Consider the following 10,044-nt stretch of genomic DNA (forward strand, 5'->3'; position numbering starts at 1 on the left):
TAAAGACCCAACCTGTTCAACCTCTCTCTGTAGCTTAAGTGCTGAAACCCAGGCAACATTCTAGTAAATCTCCTCTGTACCCTCTCCATATCATGCTCATCTATGATTGGACGTGCAGATGGGGCATCTTGGTGGGCATGAGTGAGTTGGGCTGAAGGGCCTGTTTCTGTGCTGTGTGACTCTCTGACTGAGTGTGTTGAGGCAGATTGATTGGCAGAATCCTTGGAGCCCATTGTCTCCCATGTTGTGTCCAATTCATTGAATAATGGCACAGCGATAGAGTTGCCCTGGCCCTTGCAGCACTGGAGACCTGGGTTTGATCCTGTATGGAGTTTGTACGCCCCTGGGACCGCATGGGTTTCCTCCAGGTGTTCTGGTTTCCTCCCACATCCCAAAGCCGTGCAGGTTTGTAGTTTAATTGGCCCTCTGTAAATTGACCCTTGTGTGTGGAATAGAACCAGTGGTCAACATGGCTTCTTCAGCTCAACTTGCTCATGCCAACCAACATGCCACATCCACACTAGTCCCGCCTGCCCATTCTTGAGCCATAAACCTCCAAACCTAACCTATCCACGTACCTGTCCAAATGTCTCTTAAGCGTTATGAAAGTACTCGACTCAACTACCTCCTCCGGCAGCCCGTTCCTTACACCCACCACCATTTGTGTAAAAAAAGTTGCCCTTCAGGCTCCTATTAAATCTTCCCCCCACCCTCACCTTAAACCTGTATCTCTACAAAAACATAGATTGGTAACTCTAGCCATTAGAAAGTTAGCCCTATAAGAGGATTGACACAAAATGCTGGAGTAACTCAGCGGGACAGGCAGCATCTCTGGAGAGAAGGAATGGGTGATGTTTCGGGTCGAGACCCTTCTTCACACTCCCCCCCTCTCCCCTTTAGAGAAGCGGGCTGCCTTTAACTGGTACTAGCCATTCCCAAAATTGAACCCTGCTGTTGTGTCCAGCCAATCAACAGCCAAACGAGGCTGCAAGACCGCTGAGATCATTATATAGATCGAGCAGCATGAAGCTGGTGAACTGCCTGGCTTCTGCAATCAATGGGCCTGGGTTAATAGTGCATCATGGTTCCCATTACAGGGATAGGCGGATTTAGCGGCCTAAATGATCTCAGCTCAGTGTCCTGCACGCAGTCACTTTAGAGCACTTACCTCCAAGAAGATTTCCAACGCCTGGTAAACGTAGAATCCTTTCACAGCAATCAGCTCCTAATGACGTTACCTTTGTAAGCACCCTGCTACAAGTAATAGAATGTCTATACCGAAGAACAAACTTAAGTATTTTGGCCCTGTGTCTGTCACACACATGCACGCACCTCAATTTCAGTGTCAGATTACGAAGAAGCCACAGGCACAGCAACGTTACGGTTTGGAGAGCTTTTTTTTCCCCCAATAAAACTTTCATTCATTATCTGCTTCTCACACAATTCCGTGGCATTAGAACCTGTTCTGAGTGTCTCGTCTCTAGAGGTTTGCCTCCCCTCCCTAATCAGTGATCTGCCATGTTCCAAACCGAGCGAAATATCGCGGGCACATTTCCCGCTCATCGTCATCAAGGGTCCACGGATAACAGATTAATCTGCGCCACAAATATTTCATCTGCCTCCTCCCGCCCCGGCACCTTGCGCCAGTCCACCCCAGCGATAAGCAGTTCGGGAGAAAGGAATGCATTTAGTCTCTGCGAGAGCGAAGTGGTGTGGAAATCTCGCTGCCTTGCACGAAAACAGGTAAATCTATCTGCAGCTACATGGTAAGGTTGCATGACACGCACTCCTTTATTCAGTCATTGCATCTGTTGATGCCTGACATTTGGTCAATAGTGCAATCAAAATAAACCAGATGGTCTGGAACACCTTGGAATTTCATTACTTTCACGGTACCAGGAGGGACGCGTCCACAAGTGTAAATTCAGACCTGGATCTTGTAACATCTCACTGCACCCGAGACGCATAATACCACGGGCCAATGCTCCAAGAGTGCCGTATTGTCACATGTATCCACAGTATATACGGGGAAATTTATTTTGTGCATACAGTTCAGTAAAAGTCTCACCGCACATCAGCCCAATCATACCCAAGTACAAGAGCATAAGGATGTGGATGCTGGTTAATTGGTTAATACAGATGCTGGCAGCACGGTGACACAGCGGTGGAGTTGCTGCCTTACAGCGCCGGAGACCCGGGTTCAATCCTGAATACGGGTGCTGTCTGTACAGTGTTTGTACGTTCTCCCCGTGACCTGCGTAGGTTTTCTCCGGGTGCTCCGGTTTCCTCCCACACTCCAAAGATGCACAGGTTTGTAGACTAATTGGCTTGGTAACAATTGTAAATTGCCCTTAGTGTGTGTAGGATAGTGTTAGTGTGTGGGGATTGCTGGTCGGCGCGGGGTCGTTGGGCCGAAGGGCTTGTTTCCGCGCTGTATCTCTAAACTACAAAACACAAAAGGACTCAAAGTGCTGGAGTAACTCAAAGCGTCAGGCAGCGTCTCTGGAGAACACGGAAAGGTAACATTTTGGGTCAGGACCCCTCTTCAGAAGGATTGTAGGGGGGAGGGGGAGAAGAAACTGCAAAAGGGGAGAGGCAGGACAAAGCATGGTGGACGATAGGTGGAAACAGGCGGGGGGGGAGGAGGGGAGTTGCGGATTGTAAATCCAGAGGGAGGACATTGGCAGTGTGATGGAGGGGGTGAGTGGAGGGGAGAAATAATTGAGAGTCCAGGTACGGCACAGAGGTCCATTCGGCCCTTCGAGCCAGCACTGCCATTCAATGTGATCATGGCTGATCGTTCTCAATCAGTAACCCATTCCTGCCTTCTCCCCATACCCCCTGACTCCGCTATCCTTAAGAGCTCTATCTAGCTCTCTCTCAAATGCATTCAGAGAATTGGCCTCCACTGCCTTCTGAGGCAGAGAATTCCACAGATTTATAACACTCTGTCTGAAACAAAAATGTCCTCATCTCCGTTCTAAATGGCCTACCCCTTATTCTTAAACTGTGGCCCCTGGTTCTGGACTCCCCCAACATTGGGAACATGTTTCCTGCCTCTAACGTGTCCAACCCCTTAATAATCTTATATGTTTCGATAAGATCCCCTCTCATCCTTCTAAATTCCAGTGTATACAAGCCTAGTCGCTCCAGTCTTTCAACATATGACAGTCCCGCCATTCCGGGAATCAACATAGTAAACCTACGCTGCACGCCCTCAATAGCAAGAATAACACTGAGGAAGTACGCAAGAGTCTCCACGTTTCTGGTGTCATCTTGCACACTTCAAGGTAAAAGTTGTTAAAAATGTTAAAGTCTTAACTTAGTCTTCAAGGCCCGCAGTCCTGGCGGTGGCACTGGGTCGGGGTTGCAGGGGCCGGCCAGCACAGGCGATGTTGTTGCTGTTGGTGTCCCCACCGCTGCTCCTTCGCTCCGCGCTGCTGCACGCCACGTCCAATCCCGCGCTCGGCCTCCGTCTTGGAGCGCAGCCCGATTCAATCGAGCTCCTGGATGCTGCAGAACCTCCAGCGGCTCACTCCACCAACACCTCGACACCAACATATCGACCAATGAACGGCCATCTCCTCACCTCCTGCAGCCATCGCTCGGCCTACGCACCCAGGGCACCTCCTGCAACTTCCCCGCTGTTGTCATGCTTCTGAACGGTCCTTCCATGAGCCGTAGGCCCCGCTGTAAGCCCCGATGCTGTAGGTCCCGACAGTTTAGGTCCTGACACCCTAGGTTTCCGACTTTTTAGCTCTGGACAGTCTAGATCCAAAGGCCTACGCGCCGCCTAATGAAGGTTGCATAGCAACCCACCTCCCGGCCCAGGCGGCCGCCATTGGTGGAGCGGGAGCAGGTGGCCGCTGGTTGGGTGAGGTCACGTGGGGCACGGGGCGGTGACGTCACCTTGTCCCGTATGTGGGAGTGAGATAGTTGGCCACCACTACATATACCCGTTGTACCTGAGTTTGACTTGATTGTATTTATGTGTAGTATGTCTGATCTGTTTTGATAGGATACAAAAACAAAACAATTTACAGAGGGCCAGTTAACCTGTACATCTGTGTGATGTGGGAGGAAACCGGAGCACCCAGAGGAAACCCACGCAGACACAGGGAAAACGTGCAAACTCCACACAGACAGCACATGGGTCGAGCCCGAGTCTCTGGCGCTGTGAGGCAGCAGCACTACCTGCTGCACCACTGCAACGCCCTAAATTTTAAGTACATTCTTTTTTTGAAAAGTAATTTTCAATTTCGAAAATTGTTTTTCTCTTGGACTGTTTTAAAATGTCTCATCAGAGTTACTGAAAAGGTCAAAGTCATTGAGAGGAAAGATGGCAAAATGGCATTTGGGCTTCCAGGAGTTAGGATCTCAGGAGCCACAGATTGAGGGTAACTCAATATTTGTGGACCGCTCGATCTTCTAGAATGGCTTAGAGGGCAGGGTGGCGCAGCTGGTAGTGCCGCTGCCTCAGCGCCAGAAACTCTGGTTCGATCCTGACCTCGGGTGCTGTGTGTGTGTGTGTGTGTGTGTGTGTGTGTGTGTGTGTGTGAGTGTGTGTGTGTGTGTGTGTGTGTGTGTGTGTGTGTGTGTGTGTGTGTGAAGTTTGCACGTTCCCCCAGTGACTTAGATTTAGATTTAGATTTGGAGATACAGCGCGGAAACAGGCCCTTCGGCCCACCGAGTCCGCGCCGCCCAGCGATCCCCGCGCACTAACACTATCCTACACACACTAGGGACAATTTTTTAAAAACATTTACCCAGTCAATTAACCTATAAACCTGCACGTCTTTGGAGTGTGGGAGGAAACCGAAGATCTCGGAGAAAACCCACGCAGGTCACGGGGAGAACGTACAAACTCCGTACAGACGGCGCCCGTAGTCAGGATTGAACCTGAGTCTCCGGCGCTGCATTCGCTGTAAGGCAGCAACTCTACCGCTGCGCTACCGTGCCGCATGGGTTTCGTCAGGGTATTCTCGTTGCCCCCCACATCCCAAAGATGTGCAGGTTTGTGGGTCAATTGGCCCTCTGTAAATGCCCCCCAGCGTGCAGGGAGTGGATGAGAAAGTGGGATAACGTAGAACTAGTTGTGAAACGGGTGATCGGTGGTCGGCGTGGACTCGGTGGATCAAAGGGCCCGTTTCCACGCTGTATCTTTCAATCATTCAATGGCTCTGCAGCCCCATCAGATGTAGGGAACTGAGCACAGCAAGTCTAGCACTGGGAGAAGCCATGCCAGTGAACCTGATCAAGTATAAATTGCCCAGTAATGTATTTTTTCCGTCTGCACAATTGTTGTAATTTGGACTAAATTGATCGCTCCACAAATCGAATAACATGTTTCTGCTTGATTCAATAAGAGCCCCAACATAATTCCACAGTATTTCAGTTTTCACACATAATTATATCGTTCTAATTCTAGTGTAAAACCTTCTCCTGATTCTATCTCTGAATTGACATAATAGATTACTCCCCAAATGTCCACATAAACATGGACACAAATGCTCTTTCCAACACAGTCCAGCTTCTAATACACTGCATGAATATTCAGGCACAATTGAACACAACTAAAACAATTAATGATGTACCACTAGAGTCATATATGCATGAAAAATACAATATCTCACAATCATTGTTTCCTTCATAATGACATAGAGGGAGGCCATTTGGCCTGTTGGCTCCATACTGGCTCACAGGGAACCAATGCAAGTTGTCCCACTCTCCCTCCTTATTTCCCACTACCACTGCGTACTACACTTCAGAATAGGCGATATCAGGCCCCGACTTGCTCTCTTTCTACACCCCTTTGATCCTCTTGTACAAACCAGGAACCGCAGATGCTGGTTCACACAAAAGTGCACAAAGTGCTGGAGTAAATCAGCATCTCTGGAGAACATGGAAAGATTATGTTTCATGTGGAGACCCTTCTTTAGACTGATGTTTGGAGTCGAGACCCTTCGTCTGCGATTCTTTTTACTGTTACGCATACGTTTACAGCCAACTATTAATCCTTGGGATGCGGGAGGAAACCAGTGTGCCTGGAGGGAACTCAGAGGGAATGTTTAAATTCTGGACTCATTGTCACCAGCTGTGCGTATTGTTGCAGCATGTGCCATCTGCAGGGCGAGGCGCTGCCTCAGAAAGGCAGCCAATATCATCAAAGACCCACACCAACCCTGGCCACCAAAGATACTAGAGGAGCAAGATGAACCACTCCGTCGATATCGCCTATTCTGAAGTGTAGTACGCAAAGGAGCGGAATGTCAGCCATTTTAGTAGGCAAAACCCGCCGTTCGTTATGCCTCTCGCAGTGTAATCAGTGTTTTGGGGGAACAGTATGTGTGATGATACCATAAAAATGCAGAATATATCTCATATATCAATTCACAGATATTTGTTATTTTTCTTTTAAAATGTTTCTGCAAGTTTCTGCCTACTAAAATGGCGCCGTGACCTACGACTGTTTTTTTGGGGTCGAGTGGTCTATCTTGCTCTGCTCTATTATCTATGCTGGCCACGCTCTCATTTCACTCCTGCCATCGGGAAGAAGGTACAAGAGCCTGCAAACCGTGACCACCATGTTCAAAATCAGCTTCTTCCCAACAACCATCAGGCTCTTGAACACTACACAATGCTAACCTCAACCACAAACCTCTTTGGACTGCCTTGGCGTAAGCACAAAGGGACTTTACATTGGTATTAACTTATTGAATTTTTATTTACTGTGTGCAAGATATATCTCCTGGATGCACTGGGACGCATCCTCAGTGATGTGACCGGGGGTCATCGGGTGTTTTGGGTCTCACAACATCAGACACCCTCGCCCAGGCGACCCAGCTGGGGTTGATCAGGCCCCGACTTGCGTCCCAGCAGCAACTGCCCACGGATCAGCCCTCTTAATCCAAAGCCATTTTTTTCTCTGCGGCTTCGCTTGCGGATTGAATGGCCCTCTTCTTTGCCAGCCCCGTAATGCCCAATTAGTTGAGGACTTTGCAGAGTGAGCATCCTGCAAAGCCTCTACAGCCCACCTCTATGGGTTCATAGCGTGTCTTCCAGCCTCTGTGCCGGCACATCTCCACCAGCTCCTGGTACTTTGCGCGTTTCCTCTCATTTGCTTCTTCCATACGCTCTACCCAGGGCACTGTCAGCTCCAGAATGATCAGCTGTTTTGTCACTTCGGAGGTGATGATCATGTCTGGCTGGAGTGATGTTGCTGTGATGTGCTGCGGAAATTTCATCTGTTTGCCCAGATCGACGTGCAGCTGCCAGTCAGTGGCCGTGTAGAGGAGGGCCGCCCTTGTATTTGGTTGTGGTCGAGGCTTCTCTCCAGCTTTGACAAAAGTGATTGATTTCTTCGGGGCGTGGTGGTGTTTGCTGCTACTGATGGTAGTGGCTATGCTCTCAGCAACCACCTTAAGCACCTGGTCGTGGCACCACCGATAGCGACCTTCACCAAGGGACTTTGGGCAGCTGCTGAGGAGATGTTCTAATGATCCCCTTCCAGAGCAAAGTGGGCAGGAAGGTGTCACGCTCTTGCCCCAGACGTGGAGGTTTGCTGGGCTTGGTAGGGCATCGTAGACAGCTTGGACAAGGAACCGGACGCGCTGGAAGTCTGCCTGCATGATGTTTGACCAGGTAATCCTGCGCTGCGGTATGCTCTCCCACCTTGTCCACGCTCCCTGCTGCCTGAGCCCCACTGTCCTGCTCACACATTCTTCCCCCACACCTGCTCTGACCTCTTCCTAGATGAGATGGTGTCTCTCCTTGCCCTGGGCCTTGCCAACCAGGGTCTTAGGGAAGTATCCCAAGCCCGCTCAGCCAGTTGCTATGACTCCCACCAATGCCTTTTGTCTTAGGCGTGACTCTGCCACCTCCACTGCTTTCTCCGCCCACCATTTCCTCCCTGTTCTCACCTCGATGCCAGCCGATGACACCTTTTGGCTCCTGGAGTCCCTGTACTGTAGGGCTTTTCTTGTCCGTGCCACCATAAACTCTTCAGTGAGGCCACTGAATGGGAGCTGCAAGATGTTACTGGTCCCGTACAGTGCTGCACTGTTGAGGCTGTGGGGAAGGCCAAGCCACTTGCGGAGAAAGCCACTGATCTACCTTTCGAGGGACTCAACTGTGGTCAATGGAACAGCGTAAACCAGGAGAGGCCACAGGACACGGGGCAGGATGGAATGCTGATAGATCCAGGCCTTGAATCTGCCAGGTAGGCCTGACTTGTCGACTTTGGTGAGCCAGGCTTCAAGGTCTTCGGTGGACTTTTGAATGGCGGCAGAGTCTCTCAGAGTTGCCCCAAGAAGCTTCCCAAACTCTTGATAGGTTTCTCAGTGATGGAGGGAATGGCAGTTCCGGATAATAAGAAGTGGAATTTGTCAGTCACCTTCCCCTTCTTCAGCACCATGGACCTTGACTTGGTTGGCTTGAAACTCATCCTTGCCCAGGTGATAGGTTTCTCAAGACCTTGTAGGATCCACCAACTCCCTGGGACTGATGTAGTGGTGATGGTAAGGTGGTCCATAAAAGCTCTTATTGGGGGCTGTCGTACACCAGACTTGGTTAGGGGGCCTCTGCATTCCACCTTGGCTGACTTGACCACCATGTTCATGGCGAGAGCAAAAAGAATAACAGAAATGGTACAACCCGTTATTATTATTCCTTTTTCAAGCCCATGCCAGTCTGATGTGTCTGACCCAGAAGTCACCCTCAGCCTGAAATGATGGTAATAATCCAGGATCAGGACCTTGATCTATCTGGGAACATGGTGGCGGTGTAGTGCAAGCTCAACCAATCTGTGCGGCATGGAGCCATAGGCATTGGCCAGGTCCAACCACAGAACAACTAGGTCGCCTCTGTTTTCATGGGCTTCTCTGATGAGCTGCGTGACTACTCCAGTGTGCTCCAAGCAGCCGGGAACTCCAGGAATCCCACCCTTCTGCACGGAGGGGTCGATGTAGCTGTTTTTGAGGAGAAACTCAGTTAATCTTCAGGAGACAATGCTGAAAAACACCTTCCCTTCCACGCTCAGCAGCGAGATTGACCGAAACTGATTGATGTTCTCTGAGTTTTCCTCTTTCGGGATTCAATCTCCCTCAGCGCACCTCCACTGGTCGGCAACTCTCCCCCTTTGCCATACCACCTTCAAGATCTTCCATAGGTGTCGAAGGAGCTCTGGGCAGCGCTTGTACACTATGTATGGTACGCCACTAGGGCCTGGAGCAGAGGCCTTGATGACCTCCTCAACCTCCTTCAGACTCGGCTCCCTCAGATTGAACTCTGTTGTTGGGGGGGCTGGGCTGATGAGAGCTTTGTTGGCTTCGAGCTCCTGTTCCCTCATCGGATCGCTCAGGGTGTCACGGGGGAAGCGATTGACTTCATCTGTTGAGCACATGTGTATTATTGTTTATTGTTTTTACAAACATGTTATGCTGCTGTAAGTAAGGATTTAATTGTTCCAATGTCGGTACATATGATGATTAAACACATGAATCCTGACGTTCACCTGATTTCAACGAGATCTGGGTGTCCTAGTGTACCAGTCACTGAAGGTTAGCATGCAGGTACAGCAGGCAGTGAAGAAAGCCAATGGAATGTTGGCCTTCATAACAAGAGGAGTTGAGTATAGAAGCAAGGAAGTCCTTCTGCAGTTGTACAGGGCCCTAGTGAGACCGCACCTGGAGTACTGTGTGCAGTTTTGGTCTCCAAATTTGAGGAAGGACATTCTTGCTATTGAGGGAGCGCAGCATAGGTTCACGAGGTTAATTCCCGGAATGTCGGGACTGTCGTACGTTGAAAAATTGGAGCGACTGGGCTTGTATACTCTGGAATTTAGAAGGACGAGAGGGGGTCTTATTGAAACATATAAGATTATTAAAGGATTGGACATGCCATAGGTCAAATCTTCAGAGCTTTCATAAGTTCATAAGTTCATAAGTGATAGGAGCAGAGTAGGCCAATCGGCCCATCAAGTCTACTCCGTTATTCACTCGTGGCTGATCTACAGTATCTTTCCCTCTCAACCCCGTTCTCCTGCCT

At 49.7% G+C, this 10,044-nt stretch overlaps 1 pseudogene; it reads right to left on the reverse strand.

Annotated features, from left to right (window-relative positions):
- Positions 1-6,816: 6,816 nt before the first annotated feature.
- LOC144605036 (uncharacterized) lies at positions 6,817-9,400 on the reverse strand (annotated as a pseudogene).
- Positions 9,401-10,044: the final 644 nt, after the last annotated feature.

Source organism: Rhinoraja longicauda, chromosome 23 (assembly GCF_053455715.1).
Source record: "Rhinoraja longicauda isolate Sanriku21f chromosome 23, sRhiLon1.1, whole genome shotgun sequence".
NCBI lineage: Eukaryota > Metazoa > Chordata > Chondrichthyes > Rajiformes > Arhynchobatidae > Rhinoraja > Rhinoraja longicauda.